Source organism: Chanodichthys erythropterus, chromosome 4 (genome assembly GCF_024489055.1).
Source record: "Chanodichthys erythropterus isolate Z2021 chromosome 4, ASM2448905v1, whole genome shotgun sequence".
Classification (NCBI taxonomy): Eukaryota; Metazoa; Chordata; class Actinopteri; order Cypriniformes; family Xenocyprididae; genus Chanodichthys; species Chanodichthys erythropterus.
Genome location: NC_090224.1, coordinates 39,457,733 through 39,472,618, shown reverse-complemented (window position 1 = coordinate 39,472,618; position 14,886 = coordinate 39,457,733). Strand labels below are relative to the sequence as shown.

Genomic DNA, 14,886 nt, shown 5'->3' with positions numbered 1-14,886 from the left:
TCTAGGCAGACTGTCATGCCGAAGGAGCTCTGTCCTGTTTGTGGAATTTGCATTGACTGTCACTCTGCTCGCGGGGCAGATCATGGGATGATCCTGTGTTCGAAAAAGCACCGGCGAGCAATGTGAGGTTTCTGTAGTGTAGTGGTCATCACGTTCGCCTAACACGCGAAAGGTCCTCGGTTCGAAACCGAGCAGAAACAGCGCTTGGCTTTTGACAGAAAATATGCACTGTTTGCGACGCTAGGAGGATTTAGCACTCTTTTAAGTCTTCTCTCGGTGGCAGCACCTGACAGGTTTCCGTAGTGTAGTGGTTATCACGTTCGCCTCACACGCGAAAAGTCTCCAGTTCGAAACTGGGCGGAAACAAACGGAGGTTTTTTAAGACACATGCTGAAATGGCTCTCCAGTAAGAGGATGTCCACGCTCCAAAGACCTTACCTTTTAGCTGGCTGAAGGCAATCGTAAAAAGGAGCTCTATGCAGACTGTCATTCTGAATGTGCGCTCTCCTGTTGTTTGTGGAATTTACACAGACGGTCTCTCTCTCTCCCTCTCTCTCGCTCTGCTTGCGGGGCAGATCATGGGACGATCCTGTCTTTGAAAAAGCACCCGAGGGCCGTTGTGAGGTTTCTGTAGTGTAGTGGTCATCACGTTCGCCTAACACGCGAAAGGTCCTCGGTTCGAAACCGAGCAGAAACAGCGCTTGGCTTTTGACAGAAAATATGCACTGTTTGCGACGCTAGGAGGATTTAGCACTCTTTTAAGTCTTCTCTCGGTGGCTGCACCTGACAGGTTTCCGTAGTGTAGTGGTTATCACGTTCGTCTCACACGCGAAAGGTCCTCGGTTCGAAACCGAGCAGAAACAGCGCTTGGCTTTTGACAGAAAATATGCACTGTTTGCGACGCTAGGAGGATTTAGCACTCTTTTAGTCTTCTCTCGGTAACCGCACGTGACAGGTTTCCGTAGTGTAGTGGTTATCACGTTCGCCTCACACGCGAAAGGTCCCCAGTTCGAAACTGGGCGGAAACAGTGAGTCGCTTTTGCCAAAATTTCCTGAGGGGATTTCTTTTGAGCAGATCGGCACTCTTGCTGCGCAATTTGCGGTGTAAACTCTTCAAAAGAGAACGAAAATAAAACAAACGACCAGTGAGGTCTCCTGTAATGGCAAAACAGTTGGTTTGCTACTAAAAGTAGCAGCCCTTTGCCGGTTTAAGAGCACTGCTCAGTCTGTCGTTTCAGTCGTTGTCGACAAGCGTGCGCTAAAAACGATCGGAATGCATTCGCCCTCAGGTTTCCGTAGTGTAGTGGTTATCACGTTCGCTTTACACGCGAAAGGTCCCCAGTTCGAAACTGGGCGGAAACAAGTGGAGGTTTTTGAAATATACATTCTAAAATGGCTCTCCAGTAAGAGGATGTCCACGCTACAGAGTCCTTACTTTTGAGCTGGGTGATGGCAATCGTACTAAGGAGCTCTAGGCAGACTGTCATGCCGAAGGAGCTCTGTCCTGTTTGTGGAATTTGCATTGACTGTCACTCTGCTCGCGGGGCAGATCATGGGACGATCCTGTGTTCGAAAAAGCACCGGCGAGCAATGTGAGGTTTCTGTAGTGTAGTGGTCATCACGTTCGCCTAACACGCGAAAGGTCCTCGGTTCGAAACCGAGCAGAAACAGCGCTTGGCTTTTGACAGAAAATATGCACTGTTTGCGACGCTAGGAGGATTTAGCACTCTTTTAAGTCTTCTCTCGGTAACCGCACGTGACAGGTTTCCGTAGTGTAGTGGTTATCACGTTCGCCTCACACGCGAAAGGTCCCCAGTTCGAAACTGGGCGGAAACAAACGGAGGTTTTTTAAGACACATGCTGAAATGGCTCTCCAGTAAGAGGATGTCCACGCTCCAAAGACCTTACTTTTGAGCTGGGTGATGGCAATCGTACTAAGGAGCTCTAGGCAGACTGTCATGCCGAAGGAGCTCTGTCCTGTTTGTGGAATTTGCATTGACTGTCACTCTGCTCGCGGGGCAGATCATGGGATGATCCTGTGTTCGAAAAAGCACCGGCGAGCAATGTGAGGTTTCTGTAGTGTAGTGGTCATCACGTTCGCCTAACACGCGAAAGGTCCTCGGTTCGAAACCGAGCAGAAACAGCGCTTGGCTTTTGACAGAAAATATGCACTGTTTGCGACGCTAGGAGGATTTAGCACTCTTTTAAGTCTTCTCTCGGTAACCGCACGTGACAGGTTTCCGTAGTGTAGTGGTTATCACGTTCGCCTCACACGCGAAAGGTCCCCAGTTCGAAACTGGGCGGAAACAAACGGAGGTTTTTTAAGACACATGCTGAAATGGCTCTCCAGTAAGAGGATGTCCATGCTCCAAAGTCCTTACCTTTTAGCTGGCTGAAGGCAATCGTAATAAGGAGCTCTATGCAGACTGTCATTCTGAATGTGCGCTCTCCTGTTGTTTGTGGAATTTACACAGACGGTCTCTCTCTCCCTCTCTCTCGCTCTGCTTGCGGGGCAGATCATGGGACGATCCTGTCTTTGAAAAAGCACCCGAGGGCCGTTGTGAGGTTTCTGTAGTGTAGTGGTCATCACGTTCGCCTAACACGCGAAAGGTCCTCGGTTCGAAACCGAGCAGAAACAGCGCTTGGCTTTTGACAGAAAATATGCACTGTTTGCGACGCTAGGAGGATTTAGCACTCTTTTAAGTCTTCTCTCGGTGGCTGCACCTGACAGGTTTCCGTAGTGTAGTGGTTATCACGTTCGTCTCACACGCGAAAGGTCCTCGGTTCGAAACCGAGCAGAAACAGCGCTTGGCTTTTGACAGAAAATATGCACTGTTTGCGACGCTAGGAGGATTTAGCACTCTTTTTAGTCTTCTCTCGGTAACCGCACGTGACAGGTTTCCGTAGTGTAGTGGTTATCACGTTCGCCTCACACGCGAAAGGTCCCCAGTTCGAAACTGGGCGGAAACAGTGAGTCGCTTTTGCCAAAATTTCCTGAGGGGATTTCTTTTGAGCAGATCGGCACTCTTGCTGCGCAATTTGCGGTGTAAACTCTTCAAAAGAGAACGAAAATAAAACAAACGACCAGTGAGGTCTCCTGTAATGGCAAAACAGTTGGTTTGCTACTAAAAGTAGCAGCCCTTTGCCGGTTTAAGAGCACTGCTCAGTCTGTCGTTTCAGTCGTTGTCGACAAGCGTGCGCTAAAAACGATCGGAATGCATTCGCCCTCAGGTTTCCGTAGTGTAGTGGTTATCACGTTCGCTTTACACGCGAAAGGTCCCCAGTTCGAAACTGGGCGGAAACAAGTGGAGGTTTTTGAAATATACATTCTAAAATGGCTCTCCAGTAAGAGGATGTCCACGCTACAGAGTCCTTACTTTTGAGCTGGGTGATGGCAATCGTACTAAGGAGCTCTAGGCAGACTGTCATGCCGAAGGAGCTCTGTCCTGTTTGTGGAATTTGCATTGACTGTCACTCTGCTCGCGGGGCAGATCATGGGACGATCCTGTGTTCGAAAAAGCACCGGCGAGCAATGTGAGGTTTCTGTAGTGTAGTGGTCATCACGTTCGCCTAACACGCGAAAGGTCCTCGGTTCGAAACCGAGCAGAAACAGCGCTTGGCTTTTGACAGAAAATATGCACTGTTTGCGACGCTAGGAGGATTTAGCACTCTTTTAAGTCTTCTCTCGGTGGCCGCACGCGACAGGTTTCCGTAGTGTAGTGGTTATCACGTTCGCCTCTAGGGCTGGGTATCGTTCAAAAATTTTCGATACCGAGACGATACCGATACCTTGACTTCGATACCGATACCTAAACGATACCTTTTTCGGTACCAGTTTTAAAAAATCTGTTTAAACAAGATTACATAACCTCAAAAAAATCTTTGGTTTTATATTTTAACTTTGTTGACTTTTTATCAGACTCAAAGACTCATCTCCTGTCCTGAGCCACTGCGGGGAACAAAAAAAGCACAAAATAACAAAATTTACCCAACACAATAAATCAGTGCAAATAGTTTTAATAAAGTTTAGTTTTCTTTTTTTTTTTTGTTACTCATTTTTTATTTTGAATGTTCTTCAGATCTCCTTTTACAACAATTACTTGCACACAGAAACAATATCTTTTACAGGGGATCATAACATTCACGCATCTTTACATGTATGATCAATTCCACAGAAAATATGTCCAAAAATACAAAGAAAAAAAGAAATAAGAAAATCATTAACAGTATTTAAAGCAAACAATTTGAACAAAACAAACATCAACTTAAAACAAAACATGGGTTGTATTCAAGTTCCCCTGGCAAATATAACCAGTTAGTTCTAATGGTCCTCCATCACCGTCATTAATGGTGCCCATCTTTCAATAAAAAGTTCCCTTTGTAATCTCAATGAATAAGTAATTTTTTCCATAGTGTAAATATTTCTCAAAATTGTTAGCCACTCAGCTTGGTTTGGTGGTTCATTTTTAAGCCACTTTTTTGTAATGGCTTTCTTTGCTGCTATCAGTAGTATCTGTAATAAATACATCTTTTTCCTACTGTGTATCACTACTGGTTTAATCCCTAGGATTGCTATCAGAGGGTCTCTTATCAGATCAACATTCAAAACTTTATTAATATATGTAAAAATGGATTTCCAAAAGTTATCCAACAAAGGGCATTCCCAAAAAATATGTGAGTGAGTAGCCATTGTCTCTCCACACCCCCTCCAACACTGACTTGATTGATTTGGATTCATTTTAGCCATAACTTGTGGTGTTCTGAAAAATCTGTTATTTATTTTCCATTGAAATTCCTTCCACAAGTTGGCATTCGTAACTTTATGAGCCTGAGTACATACCTCCAACCAAACTTCTTCACTTATTTCAAGCCGTAGCTCCCTAGTCCACTTGTCTTTCACATAGAATGAATTGTCTTTTGTCATTGAAGCAATGATCTTATAAACATTGGTTATTGGTTTCCTCATATGTTCTCCACCCTGAATTTTTAATAAATACCGTTCTAAAAGGGAGGGCTCTATTAATCTGTTCCAGTTTGGGTGTTTTAGTATGTAACTCCTTAATTGTAGGTACCTGAAAAAATCTGTTCTTAGTAGTTTAAACTCTATTCTCAGTTGTTCAAATGATTTGAAGTTGTTATTACTAAATAATTGGTGTACATAATGAAGGTTCAAAAGTTTCCAGTTTTTGAATCCTGTATCAAGTCTCAATGGAAGAAAATCTCGAATATAAGTAATTGAACTCAAAACAGAGAAATTGCCTGTTAGCTTAAACATTTGTTGTATTTCCTTCCAAGCTATACATGTTGTGTTCGACCATTCTCCCAAAAGTTCTCTGGTGGATTTAAGCCTATTAAAGGGGATCACTGACAAAGGCATATCAGGACTGTAACTTTTTTCTATATTGAGCCATCTTGTGCTTGTATCATCTGATAGCCACACTATCACTGCACGTAATTGTGACGCTAACCAGTAATGTTTCAAGTTGGGTAGTCCTAGACCCCCTTTAGTTTTTGCCAATTGTAAGACTTTATATCTAACTCTGGGTCTCCTACCCTGCCATATAAATCTTGAGATGAGACGATCTAAAAGACTAAAAGTAGATTTAGGCGGAGAGATTGGTAGAGTTTGAAATAGAAAAAGGAGCCTTGGGAGAACATTCATCCTAACAGCCTCCACCCTGCCTATTAAAGTAAGGGGAAGTGTATTCCAGCGATTCAAATCGTGCTTAATTTTATCTATTAATTTAATATAATTACTTTGATATAAACTAAGATCAGAGGGTATATTTATTCCCAAGTATTTAATACCCTCCTTGGGCCATCTAAATGAGAAAGCAGATTTCATCTGTGGGGAGATTAAATTGTTCATGGGGAGTGCTTCTGTCTTAGTCACATTTATTTTGTAACCTGAGTAAAATCCAAAGGTCTCAGTACATTTCATTAAATTTGGAACAGACTTTGTGGGATCTGAGATATACACAATTACATCGTCTGCGTATAGCGACAGCCTGTGTTCCTCTCCACTCACTTCAATACCACTAATATCTGTACTATCTCGTATTAGCTGTGCAAGGGGCTCTATACTAAGGGCAAAAAGAAGAGGCGAAAGAGGATCCCCCTGTCTGCAACCCCTCCCCAACAGAAATTTTTGTGAGAAACACCCATTTACCCTTACTGTCGCTTTTGGAGATGAGCATAACAGTTGGACCCATTTAACAAATCCAGGACCCAAACCAAATTTCCTCAAAACACTAAAAAGGAAAGGCCAGGAGACACGGTCAAATGCTTTTTCTGCATCCAAAGCTAATGCCATACATGGCACTGGTTTAGACTTGGCATAGGACATAACATTCAGTAGCCGACGAATGTTATCAGACAGCTGGCGACCAGTAATAAAGCCTGTCTGGTCCGGATGCACTAGAGTCGTAATAACTGTTTTAAGTCTTTTTGCCAGTATAGAGGTCAATATTTTGCAGTCCGAGTTTTGAAGCGCTATGGGTCTATATGAACTGCACTCTGTAGGGTCCTTTCCCTCCTTATGAATAACCGAAATTATTGTCTCTTTCCAATTTGGTGGGAATTCCCCCCTTTCAAATGCATAAGCATATGCTTTCTCTAAAATAGGGCTTATATCATCTACAAAGGCCTTATAAAATTCGTTACAGTATCCATCCGAGCCCGGACTTTTGCCGTTTTTTAACCCCTTGATTGTTTCTACAATTTCTTCTCTCATAATGGGTCGATCAATAGATTGTGAGTCTTCTTCTGATAGCTTTGGCAGATTTATGTTTTCTAAGTAGGCATCAATTTTTCCAAATTCTGTACATGTGTCTGTATTTGAGTACAGTTTCTTATAAAAAGTGGCAAAAGCTCCCGATATCTCATCTGGCTTATACAGAAAGGGCTTATCTGAGTTGTTATGTTTAATTTTCTGTACAACTGTTAGACTCATCTGTTTTTTTAGTTGGAATGCTAATAATTTACTTGCTCTACTCCCATGTTCATAATAGCGCTGTTTTAAAAATCTTAAATTTCTCTCAGTATTATTTGTGAGCAAGTCTCCCAAAGCTCTCCTGGCTTCCTTAAGCTGAGTTAGATCCTTTGTAGATAGTTGACTTTTATGTCTCTGTTCTAACTGTTTAATTTGTTCTTCAAGTTCTTTACGTTTGGCTTCTCTAAGTCTCGTCTTAGCTGATGCAAATGAAATTATCTTTCCCCTCAAAACTACCTTAGCCGCCTCCCACAAGGTCACTGGTGATGTCTCACTCGTGTCATTAAAATGAAGGTATTGGTCCAATTCCGCCTTTATATGATCTTTAAATGCATTATCGTTTAGAAGTGAGACATTTAGACGCCATAAACTTGGGTTATAACCCCTACCCAAATCCCAAATCAAACTAACTGGGGCATGGTCACTTAAAGTTATGTTATGTATTTTACAATCTAGGACTCTGTAAGACTCATTTTTAGCAACAAAGAAATAATCAATCCTGGAATATGAGGAGTGTGGGTTTGAATAGAATGTGTAGTCCCGATCTCTTGGGTGAATATGTCTCCATGCATCAATCATACCCAGATCCTCCACCATTTGTTTTAAAATCCTATTGGTCCCTGAAAGCCTGGCAAATGATGGTGGGTTTTTATCCATCCTATTTGACAAAATGCAATTAAAATCACCTCCAATCAAAATGATTCCTTTAGCTTTTTCTATAATCATTTCACAAATTTTCTTAAAAAAATTAGGATTGCTTTCATTTGGAGCGTAGATGTTCAGCATAGAGACATTCACACCACAGATGGATCCATTTACCAAAATAAATCTCCCTCTTTATCAGTAGTTTCTGAGTGTAAACAAAACTGCAGTGAGCTGTGCAACAATATTGCCACTCCACGCCTTCTCCCTGAACCATGAGATGAAAAATACACTTGGCTGGCCCATGACCTTTTAAGTTTCATGTGTTCAGAATCTGATAGGTGGCTTTCTTGTATAAAGGCTATAGTACAGTTAAGATGTTTAAGCTCATTGAGAATTTTTTTCCTTTTTATGGGGTTATGTAAGCCCTTAACATTATAGCTAATTACTCTTATGCTATCCATTAACGCTTACGTATGCAAACCATTTATCGCACATTGCGGTTCTTTTATGTTCTTGGGGCTCATTGTTATACATATCCCATGTTGTAAAATAAAACATTAACACGAACACTGTAACTATATACATGATAACATTTTGCGTCCAGGCTTCCAATTTATTCACCCATAAACATACAAGTCTTCCTTGCAGTAACATTAACAAAACCATATAAAGCACTTGAGTCGGCCGTGAAAGAAAAAGTTTTGCAAGGAAGTGAAGGATTATCCAGAACCTCCATAAAGGAGACTGGTCCTTGACTGCAAGCTCGTTATTGCAGTCCCGCAGTAAATCTGTGTCCCCTCCGACCATCACAGATGTCCTGCGTTTATGTCTCCCACTCTCATCGCCACAGCTTTTAAAATAAAGTGAAAAAAAAAAAAAAAATAGTAATAATAATAATAAAAAAAAGATCCTTTATCCGCCACTGAAGAGGATTTAGTGCTATTGCCTTTACGCCCATAAAGTCATCCAACAATTTAGAAACCAATGAAAACTGCCTATGAAAAATGCAAGTAGTGGCTTACCTCCCTAATATAGTCACGCAGCAAGTTATTATTACGGAAGAGCAGGGAGGGAAGCGAGCAGCAAAAAAAGGCCTTGAAAGAAATGTCACCATAGCTTTATCATGCGTCTCCTCCCAGACCACTAATGAACTGATAGACTGCAGCAGGCGTGTTGAAAGTGTATGTGCGTCCCCCATGGGTCACAAGCAACTTGGCTGGAAAAAGTATCCTGTGTTTGTCAACTCCCTTCTCCCTTAACTTCTGCCGCACCTCATAGAATTCTCGCTGTTGTTTATATACTTCAGCCGATAAATCCGGGTGGAACCTGATGCTGTTATTCTTGTAGATCAACTGGCCTTTTGCTCTTGATGCTCTCCATACGCGCTCCTTGTCTCGATAGTTTAGAAACTTCACAATGAAGGTTCGCGGGGTGGAGGCGGGGGCGCTCGTCGATCCGGTAATGCGGTGAGCTCTCTCCAATACCACCGGCGGCTGCACATTTAGATTTTCGGTAAACCAGTTTTCCATAAAAGCGCAAGAATCCGCCCCCTCCTCCTTCTCTGGTATGCCCACGATTCTCATGTTATTGCGAAGGCTTCTGTTTTCCAGATCATCTGCCTTCGTTTCCAAAAACTTCACCTTTCTTTCCAACGCACTGACTTTTGTCTGCAGGCCGCTAATTGAATCCTCCGCCGAGGATACCCGCTCTTCAGCCTGTGTGATGCGCCCGTTGCACTCATGTATGTTCGCCTGAACATCCTTAATAGCCGTTAACACACCACTAATTTCTGCATGAAAGTCATGTTTGAGGGATTTGATGGCTTGCATAATATCAGCGCTGGTTACCTCGTTCACCTGCGCGCTGTCTGTGACCACCGACATGGCGTCTCCTTCACTGTGTTCGGGTTCTGAGACACTGTCCTCACTAATTTGAAAGTCCAGAGAGTTAAGCGATTTCTTATATTTACTCTTTGATACTCCCCTGGGCATGTTTAACTTACAATGACATTAGGTTGACTTTAAGTAGCTTTAGAATAGGAGTTAGGCGTTTTTGCAGCGAAAATCTTAAGTTCAGCGACGGAGCGGGGAGAAATGCTGCCGTTCAGCTCGACGCCATAACCGGAAGCCTTAATAAAGTTTAGTTTTCAATGCAAAAAATTAAGTATGTGAGGCTCTTTTTAAATCACTCAGCAATTGTTCTTCAAAAAATTTATTATTATTAACAAGATCAAAGCGGAAGTAAGAGTGACGCAAGTTCGTTGCGTCTTACCGTGAAATAAGAGTTCTGTGTCTTCATTAAAATCAACACATTAATGATTCATCTCTCATCCACCCGCAATTAATTTGAATGTTATTTTTTTATTACTTGGCCCGACCCGCAAATTATCCGCAGTATCAGGAGGACGCTGATACCCCTTTTTCAGCAGAATTGTTCGCGTTCTGGAGCCAGAGGCAGAGCCTGTGCTCGTGCAGGTGAACGAGCCTGTCACGAACCGGTCGCGTGTTTCCATAGACTTGAGGGACGAACGCTGATGTAAAGCTGCTGTGTGTTGTACCTGTCCATAACTAGTCTAAAAAACATTGCGCGTCCCGCTGTTTCTGCAGGCAGTGCGACACTTTTGTTTTCTGTTAACAGTATCTGTAGTGAACCGGCTGCTCACATAAACAGCCGTTTCTCACCCGTCCATTCGGAGATAAACTGAAAACGAAACCGTTGATTCAATCGCCCTCTCGCACATAGGGTCTCTCTCGCGCGTATAGTTTTATATATTTAGATATAAATAACAATGTAGCGCAACGTTACTTGCTCCTCAACGAGACAGCGAAAGCATTTCTCCGCGCCTCTCCTCGATCGGCTCCATTCTGAGGTACCGAAATTTGGTACCGAATGACAAGACACTTTTCGATACTCGGTAGTATCGAGGCAGTTCGATCGGTACCTAAAAAGTATCGAGTTCGGTACCCAGCCCTATTCGCCTCACACGCGAAAGGTCCCCAGTTCGAAACTGGGCGGAAACAAACTGAGGTTTTTTAAGACACATGCTGAAATGGCTCTCCAGTAAGAGGATGTCCACGCTCCAAAGACCTTACTTTTGAGCTGGGTGATGGCAATCGTACTAAGGAGCTCTAGGCAGACTGTCATGCCGAAGGAGCTCTGTCCTGTTTGTGGAATTTGCATTGACTGTCACTCTGCTCGCGGGGCAGATCATGGGACGATCCTGTGTTCGAAAAAGCACCGGCGAGCAATGTGAGGTTTCTGTAGTGTAGTGGTCATCACGTTCGCCTAACACGCGAAAGGTCCTCGGTTCGAAACCGAGCAGAAACAGCGCTTGGCTTTTGACAGAAAATATGCACTGTTTGCGACGCTAGGAGGATTTAGCACTCTTTTAAGTCTTCTCTCGGTGGCCGCACGTGACAGGTTTCTGTAGTGTAGTGGTCATCACGTTCGCCTCACACGCGAAAGGTCCCCAGTTCGAAACTGGGCGGAAACAAACAGAGGTTTTTTTAAGACACATGCTGAAATGGCTCTCCAGTAAGAGGATGTCCATGCTCCAAAGACCTTACCTTTTAGCTGGCTGAAGGCAATCGTAAAAAGGAGCTCTATGCAGACTGTCATTCTGAATGTGCGCTCTCCTGTTGTTTGTGGAATTTACACAGACGGTCTCTCTCTCCCTCTCTCTCGCTCTGCTTGCGGGGCAGATCATGGGACGATCCTGTCTTCGAAAAAGCACCCGAGGGCCGTTGTGAGGTTTCTGTAGTGTAGTGGTCATCACGTTCGACTAACACGCGAAAGGTCCTCGGTTCGAAACCGAGCAGAAACAGCGCTTGGCTTTTGACAGAAAATATGCACTGTTTGCGACGCTAGGAGGATTTAGCAGTCTTTTAAGTCTTCTCTCGGTGGCCGCACCTGACAGGTTTCCGTAGTGTAGTGGTTATCACGTTCGCCTCACACGCGAAAGGTCCCCAGTTCGAAACTGGGCGGAAACAGTGAGTCGCTTTTGCCAAAATTTCCTGAGGGGATTTCTTTTGAGCAGATCGGCACTCTTGCTGCGCAATTTGCGGTGTAAACTCTTCAAAAGAGAACGAAAATAAAACAAACGACCAGTGTGGTCTCCTGTAATGGCAAAACAGTTGGTTTGCTACTAAAAGTAGCAGCCCTTTGCCGGTTTAAGAGCACTGCTCAGTCTGTCGTTTCAGTCGTTGTCGACAAGCGTGCGCTAAAAACGATCGGAATGCATTCGCCCTCAGGTTTCCGTAGTGTAGTGGTTATCACGTTCGCTTTACACGTGAAAGGTCCCCAGTTCGAAACTGGGCGGAAACAAGTGGAGGTTTTTGAAATATACATTCTAAAATGGCTCTCCAGTAAGAGGATGTCCACGCTACAGAGTCCTTACTTTTGAGCTGGGTGATGGCAATCGTACTAAGGAGCTCTAGGCAGACTGTCATGCCGAAGGAGCTCTGTCCTGTTTGTGGAATTTGCATTGACTGTCACTCTGCTCACGGGGCAGATCATGGGACGATCCTGTGTTCGAAAAAGCACCGGCAAGCAATGTGAGGTTTCTGTAGTGTAGTGGTCATCACGTTCGCCTAACACGCGAAAGGTCCTCGGTTCGAAACCGAGCAGAAACAGCGCTTGGCTTTTGACAGAAAATATGCACTTTTTGCGACGCTAGGAGGATTTAGCACTCTTTTCCTTATGAGCCTTTTAAGTAGCGTGCCTTTTAAGTCTTCTCTCGGTGGCAGCACGCGACAGGTTTCCGTAGTGTAGTGGTTATCACGTTCGCCTCACACGCAAAAGGTCCCCATTTCGAAACTGGGTGGAAACAGACAGAGGTTTTTTAAGACACATGCTGAAATGGCTCTCCAGTAAGAGGATGTCCACGCTCCAAAGACCTTACCTTTTAGCTGGCTGAAGGCAATCGTAAAAAGGAGCTCTATGCAGACTGTCATTCTGAATGTGCGCTCTCCTGTTGTTTGTGGAATTTACACAGACGGTCTCTCTCTCCCTCTCTCTCGCTCTGCTTGCGGGGCAGATCATGGGACGATCCTGTCATCGAAAAAGCACCCGAGGGCCGTTGTGAGGTTTCTGTAGTGTAGTGGTTATCACGTTCGCCTCACACGCGAAAGGTCCCCAGTTCGAAACTGGGCGGAAACAAGCGGAGGTTTTTTAAGACACATGCTGAAATGGCTCTCCGGTAAGAGGATGTCCACCCTCCAAAGACTTTACTTTTGTGCTGGCTGAAGGCAATCGTAATGCGTTCTCCCTCAGGTTTCCGTAGTGTAGTGGTTATCACGTTCGCCTCACACGCAAAAGGTCCCCAGTTTGAAACTGGGCGGAAACAGTGGGTCGCTTTTGCCAAAATTTCCTGAGGGGATTTCTTTTGAGCAGATCGGCACTCTTGCTGCGCAATTTGCGGTGTAAACTCTTCAAAAGAGAACGAAAATAAAACAAACGACCAGTGAGGATGAACTTGTGTTCGTCAACTTGGCCAGGTGTTTCACATAACGTGAGATATGCTGTTTTGTGGTGGGGTGTAAGAGGCTGTTGGGATCCTTGGAGGCAGCCTGCACAAGGGCAGCATACTCTGCATCCACCTGGCTGAGAAGGTCTTTCTGCCCATGGTACTTAGCCAGAAGGCCATCAATGGAATCCCTCATGGGCTGTGTCCACCGAAAATGGTCCAGGACAAAAAGTAGACCACCTGTCTTGATGGGACCTGTGCGAGCAGCTCGTGGAGAGGAAACGAAGGGCAGTGGTGGTGCCATCTCATCTAAAGGAGAGGAAAAAGCACAGAAAAGAATAAATCATTTTCACTTTTATATCAATAAAATCATTAATCAATTGCTATTGTGGAGTTCGCAAGGCACGCGATCGTTGGAGGAATACGTGCAGGAATATCTAAACATTGCTTACCTCTCTGATCTTCCGGACTGTGCTCTGATCGATTTCTTCTGCGATGGCCAGAACCAACCACTCCGATCTCAACTCATCCGTGAAGGGCCCTGTTCATCACTCAGAAGCTTTATGGACTATGCATTGTTGACTGTTGGCTCTTCGTTTACTGGTGGTGTCACGGAGGAATGCGACACCATGGTGAGTCCCGTAATGGCCGCTGCGCCAGGTAACACGCACAAGATGGCGGCTACCATCACAACAACACCAGTCTATGTCCCAGCTGATCTCCAAGAGCAACGCCACGCCTTCATTGATTGCCCAGAGCAATGTCACGTCGCCGCTGATCGCCCAGAGCAATGTCATGTCTTCGCAGATCGCCCAGAGCAACGTCACGCCTTCGCCGATCACCCAGAGCAATGTCACGTCGCCGCTGATCGCCCAGAGCCACGTCACGTCTCTAGATCAGTCAGAAAATGGCAAGGATTACGTTCCAGTGTGGTTGACCCACCGCTGATTTCAGCGCGAGCAGCTGGCATTCCAAGGCATCAACCGGCCGCTTCGCACTCAAGCCCGGTGGCCGCTTCGCTCTCAAGCCCACCGGCCGCTACGCTCTCAAGTTCGCCGGTTGCCATGGACTCAAACGCCCTGGATGCGATGGACAAGATGGCTGCTTTGCCAGTGCCCACGGGCAAGATGGCCGCCCCCTTGGAGCTTAAGGATATAGGGGGCGTTCCAGCCATTGAGTCTGCTCCAGAGACCGCTCCAGTCGGTGAACCATCACCTCACTCTCGGAGGAGGAGGAGGAGGAGGAAGAAGGCGTCCTCGCCCTGCCGGCGCCACCTGAGCTCCTCGCCCTGCCGGCGCCGCCCGAGCTCCTCGCGCTGCCAGCGCCACTCAAGCGTTTTGCCCTGCCAGAGCCACCCGAACTCCTTGCCCACAAGCCCGTAACATACCCTGTTGAAATCCCCAAGAACTTTTTGGGGGGGGGCAGTGTACGTGAGGGTGGGGAGCTTGTGGGTGGGGAGCTTGTGGGTGGGGACCCTGCCCAGCCACTGCTGTCATGGCCATTTATGGACTGTAGCCCACTTGGGCCATGTATGGACTCATTGCTGCGGCCGTCCAAGCCGCCTGACCTGCCGTGGCCGCCTGAGTCCCTGGGGCTGCATTGGAGATCCCGTTCCCGGCTGCTGTTAGATCTCCAATGCACCCACCCCCCCTCCCTAGCTGTTCCTTTACGTCGCGAGGACGCGCCTTCCGGGAGGGGGGCGTTATGTCACGATCACGTCTGTTCCTGTCACATCCCGGACTACATTTCCCATGATCCTCCATCGCTTATCACCTGCACTCACTTC

The 14,886-nt window shown here is 45.5% G+C and overlaps 16 non-coding genes across 16 annotated transcripts; all 16 read left to right on the top strand.

The window, feature by feature from the left end:
- The first annotated feature begins 127 nt into the window (after nucleotides 1-127).
- trnav-aac (transfer RNA valine (anticodon AAC)) lies at nucleotides 128-200 on the top strand. The gene has a single exon. It is a non-coding gene; the product is annotated as a tRNA-Val (tRNA).
- A 424-nt stretch (nucleotides 201-624) lies between these two features.
- On the top strand, nucleotides 625-697 carry trnav-aac (transfer RNA valine (anticodon AAC)). Its single transcript has one exon. It is a non-coding gene; the product is annotated as a tRNA-Val (tRNA).
- A 258-nt stretch (nucleotides 698-955) lies between these two features.
- On the top strand, nucleotides 956-1,028 carry trnav-cac (transfer RNA valine (anticodon CAC)). The gene has a single exon. It is a non-coding gene; the product is annotated as a tRNA-Val (tRNA).
- A 261-nt stretch (nucleotides 1,029-1,289) lies between these two features.
- On the top strand, nucleotides 1,290-1,362 carry trnav-uac (transfer RNA valine (anticodon UAC)). The gene has a single exon. It is a non-coding gene; the product is annotated as a tRNA-Val (tRNA).
- A 235-nt stretch (nucleotides 1,363-1,597) lies between these two features.
- Nucleotides 1,598-1,670, top strand: trnav-aac (transfer RNA valine (anticodon AAC)). The gene has a single exon. It is a non-coding gene; the product is annotated as a tRNA-Val (tRNA).
- A 93-nt stretch (nucleotides 1,671-1,763) lies between these two features.
- trnav-cac (transfer RNA valine (anticodon CAC)) lies at nucleotides 1,764-1,836 on the top strand. The gene has a single exon. It is a non-coding gene; the product is annotated as a tRNA-Val (tRNA).
- A 234-nt stretch (nucleotides 1,837-2,070) lies between these two features.
- On the top strand, nucleotides 2,071-2,143 carry trnav-aac (transfer RNA valine (anticodon AAC)). Its single transcript has one exon. It is a non-coding gene; the product is annotated as a tRNA-Val (tRNA).
- Nucleotides 2,144-2,236: 93 nt separating this feature from the next.
- Nucleotides 2,237-2,309, top strand: trnav-cac (transfer RNA valine (anticodon CAC)). The gene has a single exon. It is a non-coding gene; the product is annotated as a tRNA-Val (tRNA).
- A 256-nt stretch (nucleotides 2,310-2,565) lies between these two features.
- On the top strand, nucleotides 2,566-2,638 carry trnav-aac (transfer RNA valine (anticodon AAC)). The gene has a single exon. It is a non-coding gene; the product is annotated as a tRNA-Val (tRNA).
- Nucleotides 2,639-2,897: 259 nt separating this feature from the next.
- On the top strand, nucleotides 2,898-2,970 carry trnav-cac (transfer RNA valine (anticodon CAC)). Its single transcript has one exon. It is a non-coding gene; the product is annotated as a tRNA-Val (tRNA).
- A 261-nt stretch (nucleotides 2,971-3,231) lies between these two features.
- Nucleotides 3,232-3,304, top strand: trnav-uac (transfer RNA valine (anticodon UAC)). Its single transcript has one exon. It is a non-coding gene; the product is annotated as a tRNA-Val (tRNA).
- A 235-nt stretch (nucleotides 3,305-3,539) lies between these two features.
- Nucleotides 3,540-3,612, top strand: trnav-aac (transfer RNA valine (anticodon AAC)). Its single transcript has one exon. It is a non-coding gene; the product is annotated as a tRNA-Val (tRNA).
- A 7,278-nt stretch (nucleotides 3,613-10,890) lies between these two features.
- Nucleotides 10,891-10,963, top strand: trnav-aac (transfer RNA valine (anticodon AAC)). The gene has a single exon. It is a non-coding gene; the product is annotated as a tRNA-Val (tRNA).
- Nucleotides 10,964-11,552: 589 nt separating this feature from the next.
- trnav-cac (transfer RNA valine (anticodon CAC)) lies at nucleotides 11,553-11,625 on the top strand. Its single transcript has one exon. It is a non-coding gene; the product is annotated as a tRNA-Val (tRNA).
- Nucleotides 11,626-11,886: 261 nt separating this feature from the next.
- On the top strand, nucleotides 11,887-11,959 carry trnav-uac (transfer RNA valine (anticodon UAC)). Its single transcript has one exon. It is a non-coding gene; the product is annotated as a tRNA-Val (tRNA).
- Nucleotides 11,960-12,194: 235 nt separating this feature from the next.
- Nucleotides 12,195-12,267, top strand: trnav-aac (transfer RNA valine (anticodon AAC)). The gene has a single exon. It is a non-coding gene; the product is annotated as a tRNA-Val (tRNA).
- Nucleotides 12,268-14,886: the final 2,619 nt, after the last annotated feature.